The sequence below is a fragment of the Podarcis cretensis genome (genome assembly GCF_951804945.1).
Source record: "Podarcis cretensis genome assembly, chromosome: 6".
NCBI lineage: Eukaryota > Metazoa > Chordata > Lepidosauria > Squamata > Lacertidae > Podarcis > Podarcis cretensis.
In genome coordinates, this window is record NC_137175.1 from 64,659,264 (window position 1) to 64,683,646 (window position 24,383).

At 44.9% G+C, this 24,383-nt stretch overlaps 1 long non-coding RNA gene across 2 annotated transcripts in view; it reads right to left on the reverse strand.

Annotated features, from left to right (window-relative positions):
* Positions 1-3,869: 3,869 nt before the first annotated feature.
* Positions 3,870-24,383, reverse strand: part of LOC307219112 — a 38,000-nt gene continuing 17,486 nt past the window's right edge. Inside the window, exons 3-5 of one of the 2 annotated variants that reach the window (XR_013840297.1) lie at positions 23,713-23,841; positions 11,509-11,629; positions 3,870-4,020 (exon numbers count right to left, since the gene is read on the reverse strand). This is a non-coding gene — a long non-coding RNA (uncharacterized lncRNA). Of the gene's footprint in view, positions 4,021-11,508; positions 11,630-17,966; positions 18,354-23,712; positions 23,842-24,383 lie in introns of those variants that run through there. The other variant, XR_013840298.1, reaches the window with a different exon arrangement.

Below are 24,383 nucleotides of genomic sequence, written 5' to 3' on the forward strand. Positions count from 1 at the left end.
TCGATAACATGTGACGCCATTGTTATAATAGCTGCACTGGTTGACCATCTACTACTGAGCCAGGTTCAAAGTTAGTTTAGGAAGCCCTGGACAATTTGGGTCCAGAGTACCTAAGGGACTGCCTAAAACGCTTCCTCACTCTCAGTCACTGAGATCATTTGTAGCAGTGCAACTGGTCGTCCCCTGTGTTGGCAAAGGCTTGCTTGACACCAACTCGAAGTAGAGCTTTTAGTGTCACTGGCCCAGTCCTGTGGAGCACCTTGCCAACAAGAGATCCAGTGGGCGCCTTCTGCGTCTGAAGCCTCTTACGACAGAGACAGCTCATTTCCATCGTGCCATCCTTAGCACACTGCTGAGAGGTGTTCTTGTGAAAATTGCTCTTCTACACTATGAGCAGCTACACATGGAGAGCTCAGCTGGTTAGAGCATGGTGCTGATAACACCGAGGTCGCAGGTTCGGTCCCTGTATGGGACAGCTGCAAATTCCTGCATGGCAAGCGGTTGGACTAGATAATCCTCAACTCTACAGTTCTGATTGACTCACCATGCTGAGGACACCATGCAGCTATTGGTGGGAACTGGGCCTAAGAAGCTATTGCTCTTGGCCCTTGAAGTTACCACAGACAGCACACCTCGTGTACGTTTTTTGGAGTGCCTCCGTGCTGCTGCAGCTACACTTTGGAGTCACACCCATTCTTCCCGAACCTGTCTCTCTCACCACACCCAAGCATTTAATTGCCCAAAGCTGGCTTTTTTCTGCTGAGCACTACTCACACTGCTCCCCTCCCTTCAACTCAGATACTCTCCACAAGGGCATGCCACAACTAATAAGCTTCACTGTTATCCTCATATGCAGTTTAACTGTGACTCACTTTAGAGTGGGCAGCACAGCTTTCCTTCTAAGCCTCCACACAATGTATTCATGCTAATATTCTGGCTGCGGCATTTGTTTTCTTATTGTCAAAGGCACGGGCGTTTAACAGAGAGGAGAGGACACTGTTGGGTTTTCAAATGTGCTGTGTGGAAACTGAAGGCAGCAGTCAGGGCAAGGAAGGCTCTGTTGTAGACCCCCAATGTTGAAATCCTACGAATGTTTACGTAGAAGTAAGCACCACTCCCAAATATGTGTGTATATAATTGCACCCTAAATGCTGTTGCTTCCAACACCTTTGCCAGGAACAACAGTGTTTGTTTTACTTTAGTTTGAGTTATAGGTAAAGGTAAAGGGACCCCTGACCATTAGGTCCAGTCGTGACTGACTCTGGGGTTGCAGCGCTCATCTCGCTTTATTGGCCAAGGGAGCCGGCGTTTGTCCACAGACAGCTTCCGGGTTATGTGGCCAGCATGACCAAGCTGCTTCTGGCGGACCAGAGCAGTGCACGGAAACACCGTTTACCTTCCCGCCAGAGCGATACCTATTTATCTACTTGCACTTTGATGTGCTTTCAAACTGCTAGGTTGGCAGGAGCAGGGACCGAGCAACAGGAACTCACCCCGTCACGGGGATTCGAACCGCCGACCTTCTGATCGGCAAGTCCTAGGCTCTGTGGTTTAACCCACAGCAACACCCGCTGAGTTATACTCCACCCTATTTTAGAGACTAACAGTGCAAACCATGTATAGTCAACAATAAGTCCTATTGGGGCTTACTCCCAGGTAAGTAGGGTTAGGATTATAAAATGAGGGATTTGGGGTTTGGTGAGCCAAATCGTTGCATTCTTGTGCTATACCATCCCTTGTCCACACTGGAGTTTACTGTGTGTTGGCAGCGGTTTGAGTTCCCATTTAATTTGGACAGCCCACATGATGTTACGCTCGAAGGACACCTGTCTTGATGCAGACCAATACATCTACTCTCCTGGAATAATTATTTCCTTCTGACTTTAGTGTGCTGCATACACACACACATATAGCAAGAGCAATTTTAATGGACATAAAGCAGCATTTGTTTATTATTATACCTCCCCCTTCTCCAAGAAGCTCAAGGTGGCATCCGTTGTTCTCCCTCTCTCCATTTTGTCCTCACAACAACCCTGTGAGGTAGGTTACACTGAGAGACTGGCCCAAGGTCACCCAGTGAGCTTCAGGGCTGAGTGGGGATTGAACTCTGGTCTCCCAGGTCCTAGTCTGACACTTTAACCACTACACCACACTGGCTCTTTCCAAGTGGAACTAGGGTGGTCAGATACAAAAGAGGCCATAGCTGCTGCACTTTAAATTCCCTCTTCTAAACCATGACTGAAGATGAAGGAACCCTGGCCTCTTTTGTATCTGTCCATTCAGTGAGATTCTTGAAACCGAAATTGAACTATAAACAATGATGTTACATTCCGAGTCTGGTTGAAGAAGAATGTCCTGTGGTATCAAAACTAGCTAAATCATTGCAGCATGAACTTTTGCAGATAAGAGCCTGTATTACCAGATGGGGACAGTGCAGCTGATAGTTCTTTAAAGTATAGGAAGATTTCAACCATTACTGTACTACCTGAATTACAACCCATGTGGATTTGCAGGAGAGATCAAATTACCCCACCTTCTAAAACCAAGGAAACAAAATAACCTCAGCAAGGTATAAGGGAAATCCAGATTTAAATGGAGAGTGGGGAGTCGTTTGCCACGTGGCTAACTGAGCCCCCAAATTATACGAAACTAGAAAACTTTTGCCTGAAAAGAAAACAATTCCATACATGATTAGACACAAATGATGCTGTTGAGTCACAGGCCAGACTTGCTGCATTTGGCTGAACAGCAAATTACATGCTTTCCTTCCCAGCTAAAAACACCTGTCCAACTAGATCACCAGGTTACTTCTGAAGGAAAAAAACAAACAAACCAAAAAATGATTCCCTTGGAGCCATCCTTGTGGCACCATGGCAATGTACTATAAGAGAAACTGGTGGCCACATTCTGTGCTTTGCCATCTGCATTGTACATGATTTAAGAGAAAACTCTCCATTTGATCTCTTGGTCACACCCAAAAAGTACTTTGGAGGGCGGACTTTCTTTCTCCAATCTCACTCCACAATGCCCCACACATGCTCAGGGGCAGTAGACCAACTGAAGATCAGTTGCTGGAGAGGAATAGGAGGAAAGGGCTGTTGTCTTAAGGCAGGGAGCATCTTAATTTGCCCAGAGATTTGTGTAGTAGCTGGATGTGGTGTGTGTGTGTGTGTGTGTGTGTGTGTGTGTATATGTGTGTAAAAAGGAGGTTAGGGGCCCATACATGCACCATCACAAAAAGGACAAGACACAACAGACCCGCATGCAATTGCACAAGCTTATTTATATGCACGGATACAAATTTAGAAATACAGTCATACCTCGGAAGTCAAATGGAATCTGTTCTGGAAGTCTGTTCAACTTCCAAAATGTTTGGAAACCAAGGCACAGCTTCCAATTGGCTGCAGAAAGCTCCTGCAGCTAATTGGAAGTCGCGTTGGACGTTCAGGTTCCAAATAATGTTCACAAACTGGAATACTCACTTCCGGGTTTGCAGCGTTCAGGAGCCAAAACGTTCGACTCACAAGGCATTTGGGATCCAAGGTACGACTGTAATTGCTATCATTTGCATAGAAATACATCTCGCCCTAGTGGGGAAGACAGTGACCTGTGTGCTTGCTCTGTCTACTGTCCAAATGCTGGCTGCTGACAGGTAGGTTCCAGACCCCATTTCCCCTTCTGAGAGTCCTTTTCTTTAATCCGATCTTGGGACTGGAACTGGAAAGGCCTTGCAGCAGAGGACACCTTCAAAGAGAGGTGTTTCCTCTGACAGCCCTTCAAAAAGTGGATTATTATTCTCCGTAAAGTATGAAACATGACCACCCTCAAGGAGATGGAGGTAGGTGTGTGTGCGCAGGTGTGCGCAGGAAAGAGACAAAGTACCTTGCAGGGTCCCTGCCTTCAGGCCCTCCTAGCAGCCTCCTTCTGTGAAACATCTGGCCAACCACTGTGGGAAGCTGAATGCTGGATGAGGGGGGCTTTAGGACTGATCCCAGCAGGCTCTTAGTAGGACTTCCAATTCTAGAACGTAAAGCAGTACAATGGAGCATGCAACAGAGTATATAAGTACATAAGTGATACAATTAGTAATACATGTAAAAATTATTAACGAGACTATATTGTACTGGATTTTATTGGTTAATTTATCTCTTTCTTTCCTTTCAAATTATTCACATTCCTTTCCTTTGACATTATTTTTTTCCACTGAAAACTTTTGAGATATGCTTCTCGTCTTTATTATTTGCTTTGGGGGAAAGAACAAAACAATGCAAAGCTCATGAAAAGAGGCAGCGACTCTCATAAGGCAGGCTATTGAAACAGGGGGGTTCAAACACTTGATTATACCTACAGAAGAATGGTGGTTCCATTTGGCCCCCTAGGGACTTTTGCATTTAGAGTAAAAATGTTGAATGCTCTGCACAGCAGACCCTTTTTCAGCTTTGCGAAGCAAGCGCTTAATATCTCTGAGTCATGGAACACTTAAAAAGGCATGAAGCAATTAGCCAAGCATTATGTTAAAAAGAAAATCAGGTCAAACCAGTAATATTTTTGCATGGTTGCCAGGTTTTCCTTTTTCTTTATTAGCAGAGCTGGCAGCTGCCCATCTGCAGGACAGCAGCCAAATGATCTGACAAGATGGAAGGCAAAACCAGCCATGGCAGCAGAACATCATGTATGCAAAACAGAGGTTGCCACCAAATCTCTGCAAAGTGTGTGCATGTGAGTGAGTGATTCAAAGTGGAACATGGGTAGATAGGCTGATAAAATACAGCAGAAAGCCTTAAGCTCACTCTGTATGTGAACCCTAGAATATACAACACAGAGGGGCCCCCTCCTGAGGGTTTTTTCATCCAGGCTACAGCAGGGAGGGAGGAGAGGGTAACTTTTTTTCCTGCCACAACCTGTGGGATTCTAGTAATTATCACATATGAACACCCACTGGATGCAAATGGAATAATAATAATAATAATAATAATAATAATAATACCACCAGCACAACTGCAGGCACCTTTAAACTCAATTTCCCAAGGTGCCACGACAAGGAAACTCAGCAAAGGAACTGGTGGAGCAACAGGGTGGGAAGCAGAGAGACTGCCATTTTTATTTTATTTTTTGGGGTAGGTGTTGCTCATACAATGATAGTGCGTTAGTGGCAGATTTATATGTGTGGACTTGACTATCCACACATTGTTTCCTTCATTCATTGTTCTGCAGTCCCTCCAAAATCTTGCAAAGCAAGCAACTCCTCCAAGGCTGCGCCTGACGTCTGTCACTGGACTGAGACATTGCACATGCATCTGATATCTCCACCCTGGAGCAGCCTCCGCCCTGCCAGGCAGTATCAGCCCTGCGTGCGGCAGATAAGACTGCAAGAGCATGGTGGGTGGATCTTATCATTTCTATAACCCTCATGATGTGCCAAGCATTTCACAGACTTTACTGTGTCGCACTCGCAACAAGCCTGTGCGACTGTTACTACCATTTTGAAAAAGAAGGGAGAGAGAGAGAGAGAGAGAGAGAGCAGTTTGGCCAAGGCCAGGCAGCAAAATGCTAGCTTTGAACCCGGATCCATGTCCACAAAACTCAATCTGCCAGCCCAGGCTCAGCTCTCAGGCAAGGTCCAGCAACCTTTTAGCCTGGGGATGTCTCTCTCAGTTCTCAGTCCAGCTCTCACCCCTTTTGTGGCCTGTGACCCACTGTAATCATGTGACCATTTCTGCCCTGCCCCTTTTCTTTAAAGCGCTATATGCAACACAATAAGCACAGAGGTCCATTAGAACTTCAGAGGAGACAGCCAAATTACCTCAGAATCTCTCTTATTCTGAGTATGGAATAAAACATTCCCATTTCTGTTCAAAGCTTTACATTTTTCTAAGCCCTTGGCTTCACAAGTTAATTTTAGATGTTTGGAATCCCCCACGTGTTAAGCATCCGTCCCAACTCATTGTTAAATTTCCAATACGTCAGCTTTTTAAAGAGCTACTTTCAAGTGCTGCCTGTAATGTCTCACTGAAATTACAAATGCATTTTTTAAAATTTGCTTCTATTATATGCTTGACTATGCTTCAGACTCCATCCCAGAATGTGTGTGTGTGTGTGTGTCCTACAGCCTAATTCTTTCCATCTTCTAATTTTTATACTTCTGCAGATCTAAGATGCTCTCTTTTCTCTTCAAGATTGCCAAATGTACGTATTTATAATAGTGGTTACTTCAGAGGATAGCAGATCTATTCACATTTTTTCTAGAAAAAGAGGTGTGTCCACCATTAACACCTCCCTCGTTCTCTTATACAGTAATGGCAATGGCGCCCACCTGATGTGCTGGAACTGGGTTCTGGTGAGTTCCGGATGAAAAAAGCCCGGCACATGACCAAGTTTGACATCATTTTCATCAGCTTGGGATGGTGAGGAGGAGGAAATAAGTAGGCATGTAGATTAGAGGCTTTATGGTGCAGTGAGAAGTAGGATACATTGTGCCAGACACTGGAATAGCTCCTTTGAAATTTGACCAGAACATTGCATTCTACTGATTTCATGGTGGCTCAAGACCTTGGCAGTTGAGAATGCAAATTTATTTATCAAGACTTGGTGGGTAGCCACTGGTTAGTTAAAGCTGAAAATATGGTGCTCTGGCTAAGTCATTTTGTTATCTGGGGCATGATAACGGGGGGCTAGAAAAGAAGATGGAACTTAAAAGTCATCAACTGTAGGCATGTTTACAGAATTGACCACTATTATAAATATACGGACCCATTAAAAAGTTGAGTAGCAGCCACTTCCTTCCTAAATATCCCACCTGAAACAAATCCCTATAGAATTTATGGTGGGCGTACCTGAAAGTAATTAGACACTAGGCTCAGATTGTACAATATATAAAGTATAAACTCTGCATACATCACATGTATAATAGAGTACATGTGAATACTTTGATTGCAGTTACAGTCTTACAAGGAGAACAAATCCCAATAATACAAAGGGACCCTGCTGGTCTTTTATCAACAGCAGCAAAATTTCAATTACACGATTGCTGGAAATGCAGCCAGACACTTTCCATGGAGGAATGGTTTGATGAAGTAATGAAAATACTTGATACAAGAGAATTCTTGAAAAGCGTTTCCCATTCCTAACACATATGGACAACAACAAGAAGAAAAAAATCAGAGATGTTAAGTCCCATCCTTATTCTGTAACACGAGTACCAAAGTTTCAGAATGATTTGGGGGACAGACTCAGAGACTGGTGTTCTGATATGCTGAACCCTGAGAGTTAATTCTTCCAAGATGGCTCACATAAATAATTATATAAGATAAACATGAGAACTTGGGGGAAACCCTGCTAGAGCCCATCTAGTCCAGCATTCTGTTCTCACAATTGCCAATCAGATGCCTATGGGAAGCCTGAATGCAGGACATGAGCACAACAGCACTCTCCCCTCTTTTGTCACAAAACTTATGCAATGCCAGCCCAAGGTATTTTGCTGCCTGAAGTGGAATCTGAGCACTCCCCCAGAACCAACACTTCACAAAGTTCCCCTGCACTGTTCAGATTTCAATTCCTCCTGCCTTCATCTACAGCTATTCCAGTGTACCTCCTTCCACCATTACCACCTGAAGCAGGTTGTTTCCTCTTGTCAATGTGGCAAGGCTGCCTTGATTAAAGTGAAATTTCCCTCAGGTTTCTACTTTCTTTCTTCTGGAACTTTCTCTTTGTCTTGAAAATACAAAGCGTCACTCTAGCGACTTGAGGCTTTCCTGTCAACAACACCTGCAGTGATTCAACTTCTTCCACCCATTTTGCCTCCTCTTGGGAATTTCACACCAAGAAGCTTTAACTGTTAGAATTTTTCTGCAAATCATGCAGTGAAATATGAAATCTACATAGATTTGGGTGGTGCTGGTGGTGGGTGGATCTCTACACGTGAGAGGTTCATTAATAAGACTGATGATATTAGGAATATTTGAATTATGGTGCTGGAGGAGACTCTTGAGAGTCCCATGGACTGCAAGAAGATCAAACCTCTCCATTCTGAAGGAAATCAGCCCTGAGTGCTCACTGGAAGGACAGATTGTGAAGCTGAGGCTCCAGTACTTTGGCCACCTCATGAGAAGAGAAGACTCCCTGGAGAAGACCCTGATGTTGGGAAAGATGGAGGGCACAAGGAGAAGGGGGCGACAGAGGACGAGATGGTTGGATAGTGTTTTCGAGGTTACCAGCATGAGTCTGACCAAGCTGCGGGGGGCAGTGGAGGACAGGAGTGCCTGGAGTTCTCTGGTCCATGGGGTCACGAAGAGTCGGACACGACTAAACGACTAAACAACAACAACAACAAATTAGGAATATAACTATTGCAGGTGTAATTTTTCTTTGCTTTATAGCAGGGATTTTGCCCCCCCCCTTTGCCCCCCCCCCCCCCGATGTTCTGGACTTACAACTCCTACCAGTCTCACCCAACATGGCATGTGGTCAAGGATGATAGGCATTGTAGTGTAGTACCTCAGGTTGTCCACCCCAGCTTTAAAGAATTTAAAGAAGGCTGAGAACGATTTAATGTAGAACTATTTCTCGTTGGGTTGATAAACAGCTTTTGTCGGGATGTTCTTAATGTCTGGTGTTTGTTATGTTTTTATATATATTTCGTTCTGTGTATATGCTGTAAGCTGCCCAGAGTGGTTGGGGAAACCCAGCTACATGGGTGGGGTATAAATAAGACAAAGATGAGGAGGAGGAGGAGGAGGAGGAGGAAAGAGGGTGAGAGTTAGAAAATTATGCTTTTATAATTAAAGAAGGTTACAAACTAGGAGGGCCAAAAGCCCTGCATCTATGAGCTTCCTGGCTGAAACAGCATCTCTTAACCTGAAATAGTTCCGGAGACTATTTCTGATGAGAGATATGCAAAAAGTGTCATTATTTAATTTAAACACTAGGCAGCACTGGGCTTATTTGTAGCTAGATGGAGGCCCACAGATCTTATGGCTGTTCTGTTTTTGTCTAGACATTCTGACTAGTGTGCTCTCTAAGATGATGATGATGATGATGATGATTATCATCATCACCACCACCACCGTTATAGCATTAATTTCCTCCCTTTGTTTCTAAGGCGCTCAATGTAGTATACATGGTTCTCCATTTTTTATCCTCACAACCAGGGGGGAGGAAGTCAACTGCCCCCCATCAAGTAAATCAATAAAAATACTTAACTAACTGAGGTTTGTCGTCCCCCCCCCGTAAAGCTTGCCCCCCTAACATAAATCCTGGCTGTACCAGACAGACAACCACCATGTAATGTAGGCTAGGCTGAGTGAGAGACTGTGACTAGCCCAAGGTCACCCAGCAACCTTCATGGCTGAGTGGGGATTTGAACCCTGTGGCCTCCCAGGTTCCAGTCCAACACTCTAACCACTACACCAGGGTCCATCTGCTTCAACCTCTGAGTGCTGCAAAGCACATTGGAAGGGGGGGGTGTTCAAAGGGAGGGCTGAGATGAGCCTGTCGCCTTCAGATGCCTGCTCCTCCCAACACACACATCAGGGTATAAAGTATGAATGTGACAAAATAGGCATCTGGAAACACATATATCATATAGGTTAAAAGGTGTATGATGAGTTGCATCTCCTTTGGGAGTGGCTGGTGGCACTGTTTTCTCCATCTCTTTGTTCAGTTTAGTTGTACCTTACAGTGCAATCCTAAATGGGGCTGGACTGGGTGCAAAGAGATAGATCTTCTGCCATTTCTAAAGCCCTGGACCAGCTGGAACTGGAGCAGGAGTAGGTGATATTGGGAGATCTACCTTAATTTTTAACTCCAAGCAGGTTTCTTTTGCAATCTCCCCAACTGATTCCACAAGGGGATGAATCCATAATTTACCCCCGCTCTAGGTTGGTGTGGATTGATTTTGGGACCTCTTCAGGTCGTAATTCAGCAGATTCCAGTCAACCTCACCTGCCCCTGCAGAATGCACATTTCAGAGCCCCACAACATCACTTGTAGTTGATCTAGGCTGGCCATATTTCCCATGGTGTCTGTGTGCTCTGTGAGAGGAGCACCCTCCCTGTCAACAAGACAGGGCTGCTGTTCCTAACTCTCTCCATCCAGCAGATCATTTTAATATTGCTCAACGTTTGTAACTGGATTTCTCCTATTGATGTTGCAAATCCCTTCCCTAGAATGAAGTGCCCATTAGGGACAAATCTGGGGAAAACTTAAGTAACTAGGGGTGTGTGCACAGTAATTAGCATAATATTTCAACAGATCAATCTGGAAAGAATCAGGAACATATGTAAAAGACAAAAACTAGGGTTGGCATTAATGTTCAAGACAACAATTATTAGTCTGTGAATGAAAAAAAATAAATAGCCACAAGATGGCACTAGAGATGTAGGGGAAGCACTGCAAATGTTTTGCTTCAATAATATCAGGATGGCCGGTTTTAGCTTTTCATTTGTTTGTAACATTTTTTTTTCATGTGTGCAAAATTGGTGCACAAACAGTTTAAGTACCTAAGGTTGCTACTCTTGCAAAAAATGGAGCTGTACCACAGAGTGTTTATCTTTATGCTTTGAAAAATCACATACAGTATTTATTGCTCTTAGGTTTGAGTTTCTGGGTTTTTTTACCTTTTAGTGTTGGTTGTGTTATTTGTCCTGTGATATGCTTTTCAGAAACTGGTTGCACTTGAATTCTATTATCTAGAAGTGAAGTGTGTATGGGCAACAGCAGAGAGAGCAGAACTGTGCAGCGATTAAATTTGCAATAGCACTGATCCTTGGTGTTAGAACCAGAGTGTTGCAACTACACAAGAACGTCTTCCTGTCGTTTGGGAAAACGTTGAAGCTGTTTGTAAATCCACAACTGGTTTTCTATCCTGTAGGAAGGAAGCCCTTAAAAAACACACTGGGCCTTTTTTTTTAATCAATGCGTCCCCACCCAACCCCAATAATTTAGCTATCTTGGTGGCTTGTTTGAATGCCTTGCAAGTTTCTTTAGGCTGCAGTCCTATGAGTGAGCTCTGATTGTGCTGTTTGTCCCACAGGCACCAACCCTGCCCCAGCCTCAGCCCTTGCCCTTTGCACACTTGACTGACTTTTACCCAGCTGCAGAGTGCTTAGCACTTAGTAAGCTCAACTGTCTGACCAGTCAAGGGATAAAATACAAACATGTTTGCTCTGAAAACAAGAATATGCAACATCCATACCCTTACAGATTTTTTGGACAGATGACTTGTGCCATCTGCTCATCCACATCTTTATTTAAATCAGTACAAGGGTCTGTCTTTCCTATATTCCCATCCACCTCCAGGGATCACTTTATTTTTGCAATCCCTTCCACAATCTGTGACATCTTTGCAAATCACACCTTCCTTGCAGAGGTGCCAACTTTTCAGCTGACCCCTGTAGCCCTCCCTTCAACAAATACTTTTTATCAGCAGCAGTTAGCAGGTGATGATGTTTACTTCCACACCAGGGCAAGAGACAGGAGAAGGACAGGCCGCTTGCTTCTTGATGCCATTACCTGATCTGCTGTGATGTCACAGCAATATCAGAGGTCCTCTGGTCCCCATTGCCTTGACTGCTCTCTTCTCATGTGTTGCTTCCACTTCAGCTCTACAAAGGCATTGTTTTTCTGCAATAATCTGAAAACCAAATCAAAACCATTGTTCCATATGACTCAACACAGAAAGAGTAGAAGTGATATTGCTTGATTTTATATTGCTCTAATGTTTCCATATGAATTGTTGCATGATTAGTTTGATTTCATGGCCCATCTGCACTGTATATTTATAGCAGCAACATACCCCTTTAAGCATGGCTTCCTGGGAGCTGTGGTTTGTTAAGGGTGCTGAGAGTTTCCTTCAAAGAGCGACAGTTCCCTGGAAAGAGGGATTGACTGCTAAGTAACACACCAGTACTATATCTCTGTGAGGGGAAATAGAGGTTTCCTAACATCTCTCTGCCTCCAAAAGCTCAATAACAGATTTACACTTTTGGGAATATGTTTCCTGTAGGTGGGGACTTTTAATTTCTGACTTTCTCTTGTTCCACTGCCTTTTTAAACTGTAAAATGGTGCTGCTTGGATGCTAGCCAATTAAGATAAGCTTTGCTGGGTTGCCATCATTATGGTTCAGTTAAATAAATCTTAGTCAGTAAATCACCAAACTGATTAAATTCCCACTAATTGTGCACCTGCAGAAAAATCAACAATCCTCATTTAAAATGAGAAGGTTCCCCCCCTTTTGACCAAAAAAAGGGCTTCTACAGGCTTCCCCAAAGTGAGGGATCTAGGAATAAGGTGCAATTACTACCCCCCTCCAATTGTTTCATTATAGCAACTCATGTTCACACAATAATAAGTCTAAGTGATAGACTACAGCCCAGCCCGGGCTGTAAAATACAATAAATCATGAGCAAACCACATGGAAGAGGTATGTCTTTAGGGCCTTCCAAAAGGCTTGAAGCATGGGAGACCACCACAGATCCAGCGCAGGAAGGCCCAAAGCTATGAGGCCACCACAGAAATGGCCCTCTCCCTTTTCCCACCAGGAGACCTATCTTCATCATCAGAGCGAAGGAAGCCTGGATCCTTGATGGGCCCAGCATGCTATTCCCATGCCTCTGTGGCTCTGATAGCAAGGTAGTTGAGTTCATGCCTGAGGATCCTTTCACCTTGCCCAAACCTGCTTGTCCCCACATGGAGCAGCTTTACCCTGCTGGACCACATCCTAAACTCCTGTGTTTCCTACTGGGCCAGGGGTCGAGGCCATGAAGAGCTGGGAATTTGTCCGGCTGGCTTGGGGAGGGGAAGCCACAATTAACCGGGGTGGAGGAATATTTCATTAGACTGAGAGAATTTTAGTAGATTGACTTGCATCCCTATAACTATTTATTGATCACACTCGAGCCTATTCTTGCTTTAGAAATTTGAATGGCTTCCTAGCAAATCTCCCACCCGTTACCTGGATCCAGTCCAGACCTCCTTAGCTTCATCACACTACTATAGGATTGGTGTTCCCAGACCAGGCACTTGGCTCAAATCCCGGCAAAACATCTGCTGCCATAGGTAATCTGACCCCAAAGATCAGACATTTTTGACGCTGTATTAAGTAGCAGTGATAAGAGTAAGGCAGCAGCTAAGGCCGGGGAGGGGGGCCTGAGCAGTGCTGGTGCCATCCACTAGAATTGCCAACTTTAGAGCTCTTGTGCTTTTCAGAGCAGGCAAAAATTCAACAGGTGTAGCAGGCTTTCACAGTAGGCAGAGGAAGCAACAAGGGCAACATTTCTGGCTGTTGTGAAGCTGCAAACCTTGAGTATATGGGTTTCATTTAACTAGTGCTCCTTGCCAGAGCTCATGAAAGCAAATCCTCTGGCCAAGGAGATTAGCTATGGCAAGCAGTCCTGGCTTAAGTTAAGCCCTGGACATGAGTTGGGGGCAGAAAGGTGAATATGGCTTCTAGCAATCTCCCCCCACTCAAATGAGCAGCTGCAAGGTCTCTCTATCTTTCTCTGTCTCTCCCCCACACAGAGAGACACAGAAAAAGGAAAGTGTGTCTTATCTCCAAAGTAGAAGCCATGCTTGTGTTTTATTGTGGGTGTATTCTTCAACTCTTCTTGACACAACAACAGTGCATTAGTGGCAAATTTATTCTGCTTTATCAGTTGTTATGCGACGCTTCCTCAATCCTACCACATTTTGCTGTCCGGAGGAGTTGCAGCACAATAAATGTAGGACGACAAAGAGAAAAACAAAAACCCCTGAGACTCAGAACATTGTGGCAAGAAAAGTTATGGAACTTCCGAAGGAAGTTGCAGGGTCTGCACTGATTGGAAATGAAGTCGTATGATCACCCCAAAACGTCTGCAGGCACAAACAGTATTGAAAGAAGATCATAAGCACAAATAATCATAATTTTAAAAAGGATGCTTGGAGGACTCCTGTTCCGTTTCTGGGTAGAGGCCAGTTCAGGTGAAATTCTGTCTTAAAACAGTTAGGTTACTTGCATACGATGCATATAATCCTGGGAACCATATTATGTTGAGAGTGTTGGTTGTGAAAGCTCTATGAGAGGCAAACTCTAGCTCCTGGGGGGTCTCTGGAGAAAGTCATGTGCTTTAATTGTATGACGTGGGTGTGATCTTAAAGGCACAGCGTCTGCTTCCAGCCCTTCAGCAACATCCTAGCACACCTCATGGGGCGATGGAAGGGGAATCAGCCCTAGGAGGTTTCACTTGAGCCAGAGATCCCAGTCCTCGACTAGGGTGGGCAGGTGAAAAAGAGGACAAGGCAGCGCAAAAGAGGGAATTGCACCTGGTGAAATTCCCTCTTCTACACAACTACCGAAGGTGCAGGGAGCCCAGCTCTCTTTTTCACTCGGCTACCTTACCCAGGACATAGGTTTAGAGGGATGGGGGTTCAGGGCAGCATAGTGGGAGTCCTGAGCAAGTGATTTTCCATTTCAGTTCCCATCTGTGAAATGAGAGCAACGATTTTTACCTAATGTAGGAGGCTATTAGGAGGAGGGAAAACACAAGCAGGATAATAAAGCACTTTGCAAAAATCAACGCTTCAATCCTATGCACACCAACCCGGGAGGAAGTCTTGTTGAGCTCAGCAGGAACTTGCACCTGAGCAAACATACTTTGGGCCTTGCTGCACTTTACAGTATCTCTCTCGATTTCCCTGCCGTTTCTCTTCTGAAAACTTTAAAGCTTCATCCAGACGTCAGAAAGTTGCTTTGGCAGGAGTGAGCAACACACTCTTTGTCCTGCGCGACTCAAAGATGTCCTCATTCCACACAGGCAAAAAAAAATGCTCTTGCCTCCTTTCCCCATCCCAGCAGGCCTTTTGAGCAGCAGTTTCCCATGTTGTTTTGTTTGCCTTGATAATCTAGGTGGACGTGGGGGCTGACACAGACAAACAGCACCCAGCCCTTTTCAAAACACGTTGGAAGGTGGCTGCAGTTCACGAGAAACATTTTGTGTCAAGATCACCACAGGGGAAAAATATCAAATGGCAGAGGACAAGGATATTCTATCAGCCTTTGTGCAAAACTGTGTTACTTTTTCCCAAGGCTTCAGCAGCTAAAAAGTGTGGACCAGCGAGCAGCACAAGAGGAATGCCTTGTCTCCAATGGGTGCCACTTGTGGGATGTAAAAGGATATTGTTCAATGGGCCAAGACCTCTACTTGAAACACTGTACCAGATGACCTTTCAGGAACATGAATAAACATTCTGCTTAAAAAAGAAGGATGAAAATTTTGCAAGCTACAACTTGGAATTAAATCATATAATCCAGGCTCCACCCCAGATTGTGGATAGTGGAGAACAAAATATCACTGCAAACAACAGTGCCATTTTTAGCTCCTTTCTCTTTAACGGCGGACACTTTGGGTGCCAAAGGAATTAAGGAAGTGGCAATAACTAACTGCCTGTTATAGTTTAACTTTCTTTCCTTTTTTTGCCTGCCTGATCGGGACAACCAAAATACCCAACCGTTTTTTGTCCTTGAAAAACATACCAGGAAGTGCAGGTTTGCTTCAGCTTTGTACAGTCACTCCCTTCCAGGAAAAGCAGAGACTCTGCTTCTGCCAAGTCAGTCTTGCTCTTGCCTCATTAAGTTCCTGAGCAACCTTTTCCGAGTATCTGCTGTGGTTTCTCCCCTCTCTCTTTCTGCAGAGGCCAATTATAAGCAAAGGCTTCAATGGCAATTGGAGGTTGCAAAGCGGTGCAGATCGCAGAGGCCAAAATACTGCAAGCACTTATGAAAGCTTCGTTCTGTTGAAAGCTGTCAGTTTATGCTCCTCACCAACCTTCCACGAGGACCAAGTTAGATATGGCAGGGGTCAGCAACCTTTTTCAGCTGTGAGCAGGTCCACAGTCCCTGAGACCACGTGGTGGGGCCAGACTATACTTTTTTTTGGGGGGGGGGTAATGAATGAATTCCTATGCCCCACAAATAACCCAGACATGCATTTTAAATAAAAGCACACGTTCTACTCATGTAAAAACACGCTGATTCCTGGACTGTTTATGGGCAAGATTGAGAAGGCAACTGGGCCGGATCCGGCCGCTGGGCATACCCCTGAGATATGGCATTTACCTTGCATCTATGCAAAGATGCACTTGGGTTGCAATCCTAACATGCCTGCTCAGAATTCAACTGCTACTGAATTCAGTGGGACTTATTGGAGACTCATGAGAGTCCCATGGACTGCGAGAAGATCAAACCTCTCCATTCTTAAGGAAATCAGCCCTGAGTGCTCACTGGAAGGACAGATCCTGAAGCTGAGGCTCCAATACTTTGGCCACCTCAGGAGAAGAGAAGACTCCCTGGAAAAGACCCTGAAGTTGGGAAAGATTGAAGGCACAAGAAGAAGGGGACGACAGAGGACGAGATGGTTGGACAGTGTTCTCGAAGCTACCAGCATGAGTTTGACCAAACTGTGGGAGGCAGTGGAAGACAGGAGTGTCTGGCGTGCTCTGGTCCATGGGCTCACGAAGAGTCGGACACGACTAAACGACTAAACAACAACAACAACATTCCCAGGTAAGCGGAGTTAGGATTGCAGCCTTAACTCCGCTTATGCAATGGCCCTGTGTGTGTGCGCTGCCGTCCAACATTTTGTCAGTAAAATTATCCGCATCCAGCCTGGTTGCTCTTGTCTTCTATTCTGCTGCATTAAAGGTGCAGATTTAGGACGGCCATGTGAATGAAGACGACACACATCTGCCGAAATCCCTTCTGGATAACTATTAAAGGTGCAGAAGCTTTGTCCTGTTTTCCATCTAGCTCCTTCCCCCTTCAATTTTGGGGGGCCCAGCCCTGGTGGGAGGAGACAGCTCTCCCTATGCATCAGCACTGGGCCAAACCTCTCCCAGCTCGAAGGATTCATCCTTCTGAGAATTTCACAGAATGACAAATTCCACCCAGTTCAATTTTTCACGTCTTCGATGCACTCTAATGAGAACAACCGGAGAGAGGGAGTCCAGTCAGCCCAAAGCATTTCACTGCCTGAACTGAAGAACAAGATGTCTCCCCCACTCCCAATTCATGTGCAGAATCCAGCCATCCTGGCAGGTGAATCTCATTTCAAAACTTATTTCAGCATCTTATTTCAACATTCGCAGATATTGCAGTGATGTGCAGACCAAAACAAGACTAACACATTCTTTTGCCTTGCCCTTTCAATAGACACGGCACCGTTCATCACCACTCAGCTATGTATGTAACTTGCTGGGCCAGACGCACTCTCAGCCTGACCTATTTCACAGGGTTCTTGGGTGGATAAAGTGGGGGGACACAGGGAAATGCCTTTCACCAAGTCAGACCAGCGTTCAATACCATCAGACTGGCAGTGGCTGATTCGAGGCAGGAATCCTCCCCAGCCGTATTGGGAGATAGTGAGGATTGAACTTGAGACCGTTTTGCATGCAAAGTAGCTACTCTGTCCCTGAACTATGGCCCTTTGGAGCCTTGCCTTGAGTTTCTAGGGAGATATAAGTAAGATAGCATTACAACTGCAATGCTAAGTGACTAGTAAGGGGAAGTATCCAGTGACCGAGGGGTCGAGTTGTAGGGTCTGAGTTGTCTTGCACAAAAATGCTGCTTTAGTTGCTGCAGCACAAGCCTTTGTTTACACCACAGCCACTGAAGCAACACTATACAACTGGCCTGTTGAGATGCTGCTCAGCTAAGGGAGGAGAGAGCAAACTGTGCAGGCCTAAACGGGTCAAACCCTTTGGATTCCTGGCAACGACCCTGATGGCAGCCTTGCAGGGCCCCTCCCAGCCCCTCATATGCCGTGACCTTTTCCACCCCTTGCTCTGCAGGTTCTTGCGTGCATGCTGACCACAGGGCTTAGTCGCCAAGCTCAGTGCGGTGGTCCTCCCTCATAAGCAGCGCAGAGGGTAAACAAACAAGCAGCAGAAATTACACTGCGGAGCGCCCTGGACTGGTTGCTCCCCATCACTCTGCAAGCGATGGCAGTTCACGGCGTAAACAAGCCTCCCCAGTGGACTGCCTTGACCCAGACTTTGAGGAAAGCAGCTGGCCAACTGCCCGTGCTCTCATGTTCAGCCACATGGCTCAGGAGCAGCCAAACAGGCGAAGAGGGTTGCATTTTCCCAGCTGTGTGATCCACTCTCTACGCTTGGCCAAGAATCCGCATGCAAGCCCAGCGAGGAGAAGAAAGGACGCAGCAGCTCCAGCGTGCTCCCCCTGCAATAGAAACCAAGACTCTGCAGGTTGCCAGATGTCTCGTTATTTTAATAGGCATTTGTAATGCTTGAGAGCTGGTTTCTCTTCCAGAATATTACAGCAATTATTGCTGCAAGATCTTTCTGGTTCAGTCAGTCTGCCAGTCTGCAGAGAGAAAGATAATATCAGTCTGGGGGCTTGGGTCTAGCCTGTTGGCCTCAGTTGCTCACCCCAACCCCCCTGCCATAAACCTTAGCGCCTATCTAGGTATCCTTTATAATGCACATGTATGATTATTTATGCTCATGATGGCTATAGGAAACCCCACTTTCAACACCGTTTGAGCCTGCTAAAGTTTCAAGATAGACATACTGCTTCATTTCCATCAGCACCTGTTGCGTAGCTTCTTGCTGAAATTCTAGGGCCTCTGAAGAAATATTTTTTTATTCCTGATTATATGTGCTCATGATGGTATCAGGCCAGTCAAATGCAATCCCAGTTTCAGTGCTGTTTGCATCTGAAATTGTTTTGGAGTAATCGCATGGCTTCTGTTCCAGTCAGTGCATATCCCATAACTTGTCGCTGAAATTCCGTAACTTTTTGTTACCACACATGCTCTGGTTTTGGGTTTGGTTTTGTTTTTAAACTTTTTGGCCTGCTTTTCATAGAATGGTAGTATTGTAGAGTTGGAAGGGACCCAGAGGATCATCTAATCCGATCCCATGCATTGCAGGAACCTCAACATGCAGTTCCCCATCCAATTGGAAACCATACTGGACCCTGCTTAGCTTTGCAAGCTATGCTAGTTACTGCTGTGCCACTAGGAGAACATAGCGCTATAGTTCAAGACTGCACCTCCAGACAGCAACAATGCAGTAACATCGTAGAAGCATCGCAGAACAAATTATGAAGAGAAATGATGTGTGGACAGTCCAGTATAAACCCACTGCTGATGCACTATTATTGCATCAACTACATTGTGCAAAATGCACCTGCCAAAAAACAACATTCTGGAGTGACCCATTATGCACACCCCTTAATTACCCCCTTGGCTTTCTACTTCTCACCCTGTGCACAGCCAGTTATGTTCTAAGAGGGGTCCAACTTGTTCTCGCCCTGACAGCTCCCCATTGCTCAATATGCCCTTCGAGTAAAGGCAGCATTCCCCCTCTAGCAAGGCTTCCTTCCTGGGCAGTGAAGCTCCTGGCAGCAGCTCCCGTGCATTGCCAAGCAAACAAAATGTCCTTGGGGCATTTTATTCAAGCTATGCCATGACGATACTTATTCCTTGGAAATCCAGTGAGGTCATAGCCGCTGGAAATGTCCAGCAACAACTTGGTTACGGATTATTTATTTACCATCAAGCTGTAGTTATTGATTTCAGGATTTTGCATGAGCCAGGGTTACTGTGGGCAATGTGAGAATGGAAGGGAAAGTGTAATAAATTCCTATGTTTTCCTGACTTCTGTTTCTTGTGAACCGCAGGGCTACTGGGCATGGATTGGGCTGCTTCCATGCCTAGGACACTGCAGGAAAGATACAAATGCTAATAACCAGTAGTGTGGTAACTGGACAGTGTAGTGTACTGGTTAGAGTGTTGGGTTAGGACCTGGGAGATGAGGGTTTGAATCCTCACTGAGCCTTGAAGCTCACTTACTGAGTGACTTTGGGCCAGCCCCTGCTAGCTCACCTCACAGGGTGGTTGTGATGGTAAAATGGGGAGAGTGAGAATTTTGTACACCAGTTTGAGCTCCTTGGAGGAAAAGATAGGTTATAAATATAAGAATAAATAATTGCATGGCATAGTGTAACTTTACTTTTTTATTATTAAAATAAATAAAATAACCACCCTGGGTTGCTTCACCCTGGGTTGCTTTGTGAGGCTGAGATGTAAAAATAAATAAAAATAACGGTGCTGTTGAAAATATTTTGTATTGGTTGAATTTGAAAAAAATTGATATTGCAACCTAGACACTAAAAAAGAATAGAGCAAGCCCCAACATTGGAGGGCGGGGTGGCCTGTATTTAATTTCCTCTCTGGGACCCTGCAGAAAATATCCATGCTTTCTTCTTTTGTATGGACGTGTTTATATAGGAGTGGAGCACAAGGCTTTTACGCTGCCGTGACGTGTCTAAAAGAGGGAAACTGTGCGGTTGGGGCAAAGCTGTAGAGTCAACAACAGGAAGGATGCAGTACGGTGACTGCAACACGGGATATAGTCGAGAACTCATGGCGTGGAAGAAACTGGGCTGGCAGCAATTGCATCAGTAAGGAGGGTTTTTTTTTGCAGGTAGGTGGGGAGGAATAACCCATGAAACAGGAAGAGAAACAGACAGAACTCATTGTCCCCAGTAAAGAAAATAAATAACAGCTCCCTTGTACTCTGTAGGTATCTAATACGTCAAGACTTCAAGAGTGAGCTTTCAGAGACGCATCTTGCTTCAAAACCAAGTTGCACCTTTGCATCTTGTATATTTAATACCACTTTTCTGTTAGTCAAATAGTTCATTTCTAATTGCTTGCTTGATTCATTAGGCAAGCCAGGACATAACCTAAGAAAGGGGTCGCCCAAATAGCACGGAAACCTCACATACATTTCCTCAGACCTGATTATCTTCTAGCAGTTTTTCTCTACCCCAACCCCCCACAAGCGTCATTTCTCACAGAACAAAAGAGGGTTTCCAGGCCTCATGAAGAAGGGAGCTGTTGCTGCTGCTTCCACTAGTGCACACTGCTCAACACGAGTTGAAAAATTTCCTTCTGCAAAATGACAGGCCTGCAGTTTACTGACTGTGGAAATCTAAGATCAATGAAGGAAAGAAGATAGCAAGTTTCTGTTGGCCAGAATGGATAGTGTCATCAACAGCCCATCTGGGACATCCCATTTCTTTTTAGCCCTCCCACACTGACTGCCCATTTCTCTGGTAAACTAGCTAAGAATACCAAGGTTGCAGATTTTTTTTTGGTGATTTCTTTCCCTTAAAAAATGTTGAGGGGTACTCTCATTTTCCTACTCATATTGAAATACTGCCCCTCAATGAGGCCAAACTTAGAGTCACAAAGTGCTCAGGGGTATGCGGACCCCTGTGTCCCCCCAGGAAAAAAAGCACTGGTTGCAGGTTTGATCCCCGTTTGGGACAGCTGCATATTCCTGCATTGCAGGAAGTTGGACTAGATGAGCCTCAGGATTCCTTCCGACTCTACAATAGTATGGTTCTATGATTCTAAGAAATGGAGCCTTCCCATTAACATCTACACAGCAGCATACAGATGTGTGTGTGTGTGTGAATGAATAAATATGAACTCTTGTTCACCTCTGTACACTACAAGACACTTCTGAAGACTCTCATGCCAGTGTTTGATCTACAAATCTAAAATATGCTTCATGCTTTTTATAGGTATCTAGGAATGCAACAATTGCTTGCTCAAATACTTCTGGAAACAGAACAGGCGTGAAGTCTGAATGAATTTGGCTCACAGTGAAAATAGGAAAAAGAAACACTGGTTTGCAGTCATCACTGTTACTAAACTGGTTTCCATTATCGGCTCCTCTGCCAACGTGACTGTTATGTACAGTCATACCTCAGGATGAATATGCTTCGGGTTAAGCATTTTCAGGTTGCGCTCTGTGGCGAGCCAGAAGTAACGGAGTGCGTTACTTCCGGGTTTCGCCGCACGTGCATGCGCAGACTATTAAAATGACGTCATGCGCATGCGCAGAAGCGCCGAAATGTAACCCACGCATGCGCAGACGTGCGGACACGGGTTACGTTTGCTTCGGGATGCGAACGGGCTCCGGAACGGATCCTGTTCGCATCCCGAGGTACCACTGTACTAAGCTTGGATCCTAGAACAATGGGCAAGTAGGATCCTAGAATGCATCAACTGATTGGCCTGCAGGAAAAGACCAATCAGGCTCTAGGAGGGAAGCAGAATCAGCCAATCAGCCAGGACTCATTGTGTAAATAATGTCTATAAAAGCCTGAGGTTTTGGGGGGCAATTGATTCACTTTTTTACAAGCTGCAATAAAGAGCACGAAATCACTACAGGACTCCGAGTGTATTTCAGTGACATTCCCTCTTGGAGCAGATAGTGGTTTGGGGGCACAGTTTAATGGGGACATGAAGCAAGGCTTAAAGATTCAAGCCATAGTTTCCTCACCCCTGAATTAGCCTGATTCACAAAAGCCCTGAAGAATATAATATGATGGACCAGATCCTCTTGGCCATGGTGATTAAGGTTTGGGCAGCTTGATGTTCTAGTTTCTATTTTTAACTCTTATGTTGAGCAGTCCACAAAAGTGGGAGATGGCTGGGTTGTATCTGTGTGTGCTGTGTTGTGTCTTGCTAGTTAGCATGAGAAGGGGCTAAGTCCACAGAGCTGCATTGCTGATAGGCAGCTGGTCAAACCACAGAAATACAACTGGTAGAGAGGGCTCTGTGTGATGTCATTTCCCCTCCTCTCCTAGAATGGAAGGAGCATATAGTACTTCCTGTTCCCCTCTCTCTTCCTTTGACCAGCATTGGATACAGACATGCCTCCGCCTGCTCCAGCTTTAGGCCCATGCCTGAAGCTGGTTATACTGTAAATATAAGTATTTTGACTGCATAGTTTTTACTGCTGCCATTGTTGTGAACCAATGCATAATTATAAAGTAAGTAAATCTTACTTTTAAACTTACTTTACAAGCTGTTGCCTGATTCTTTGTTAAGCGGGGTAAGAAGGGGGGAAACCAGCTTACTTCATTAGCTGGACTTGCTCGAAGCAAGGCTTTACAGCCTAATTCCTTTTAATTCTGCTGCCAGCAAGGATGGAATTTTGAAACTGTTCAACCCACACACGTGGGAGCCTGGAGGGATAAGTTGCAATTAATATATCCTCTCCTACCCGTTGAAACCCATGCCATAATTGACACATTGCTAGTGAATAAGTATGTTGACATGCTTTTGTTTTTAGGAGGCCACAGTGGAGCTAGAGGTCTAGTGCTCTTTTCATACATTGAATGTCTAGGATGGTATGAACTGATCCAGTTTAGTAAGAATATACTTCTAACTATGGTCCACCTAAAAGCTTCCCAAGTTCCTGACTGAGTGCCTTTAGCACACACCAGGATGACACAACCCAGAAGGAAAGGTATCCTCTTGCTCGGGATCATTGCATCTTTCTGCTGCCTGTAAATAAGCCTGCAATTCCACCAATCTGCAGTGCCAAAAGTGCAAGGGCCACTAGGAACGAGCCAGGTCGCTTTGGTGACACGGAGCAACGACACGGATGAGAATGCGTTTGCCCACATGCTGAACTGATGTGTGTCTGTTTTATTTCTAAAATATAGCAACTGTTTCACCATGAATTCGGTGTACACAGCAAAAAATAACAACCCACCAACCCTAAATGGCAGATAGTCATAAAGATGCTAAAATCAATCAATCAATCAATCAATCATAATACAGCAGAATGGCATATCATAATTCACAGTCAGAGCCCTTTCACTACTACAAATCAACCACAGTTAGGCATCATACCTGAGATTTGCTGAAGGGGCAACTTCCAAGCTTGGTCACTCACTCTAATTTTTGGAAATGAAGCACAGGATGTGAACACCAGACGACTTTTCTTCCCCATCCTTGAAACTCAAAACAGATGCCTTTAGCCTATGGGAATAGAGGGTATATTATGCAGGGCTGCTATGCACTCGGCAGTTCTACAGGAGTGCAGAAGAAGTGTTTGTTTTTTCTTCTTTTCTATCCTGCCTTTCCTCCAAGGAGTTTAGGAAAGTGTACATGGTTCCCCACAACCTTATATTCACAATAACCCTGCAAGGTAGGTCAGGCTGAGAGATAGTGATTTTTTGAAGGTCACCCAGTGAGGTTTATGGCTTTGTGGAATTTGAATGCTGAATCTGCTTGGTTTCTGATTTGGCACTCGACTTCTGCACCACACCGCAGGCTGATAAATCTCAACTTGCATTTAAAACTGAAACAAAACCCTAGCCCTGATGGCTGGGAAGATAAGATATGCTTGGAAGTGTGTAAACAGAGGTGGCTGAACAAGAGTCCCAGGAGCTGAGGTAGGGCTTCAGTGCCATGAACAGCTCCTTGTCTGTTCTGCAACTAGAAAAACCAGAATAAGTTATGCACAACAGTCAAAATTGTAGAATAAGTTCTGAAAAATAAGACAAACAATGCAAATTCTG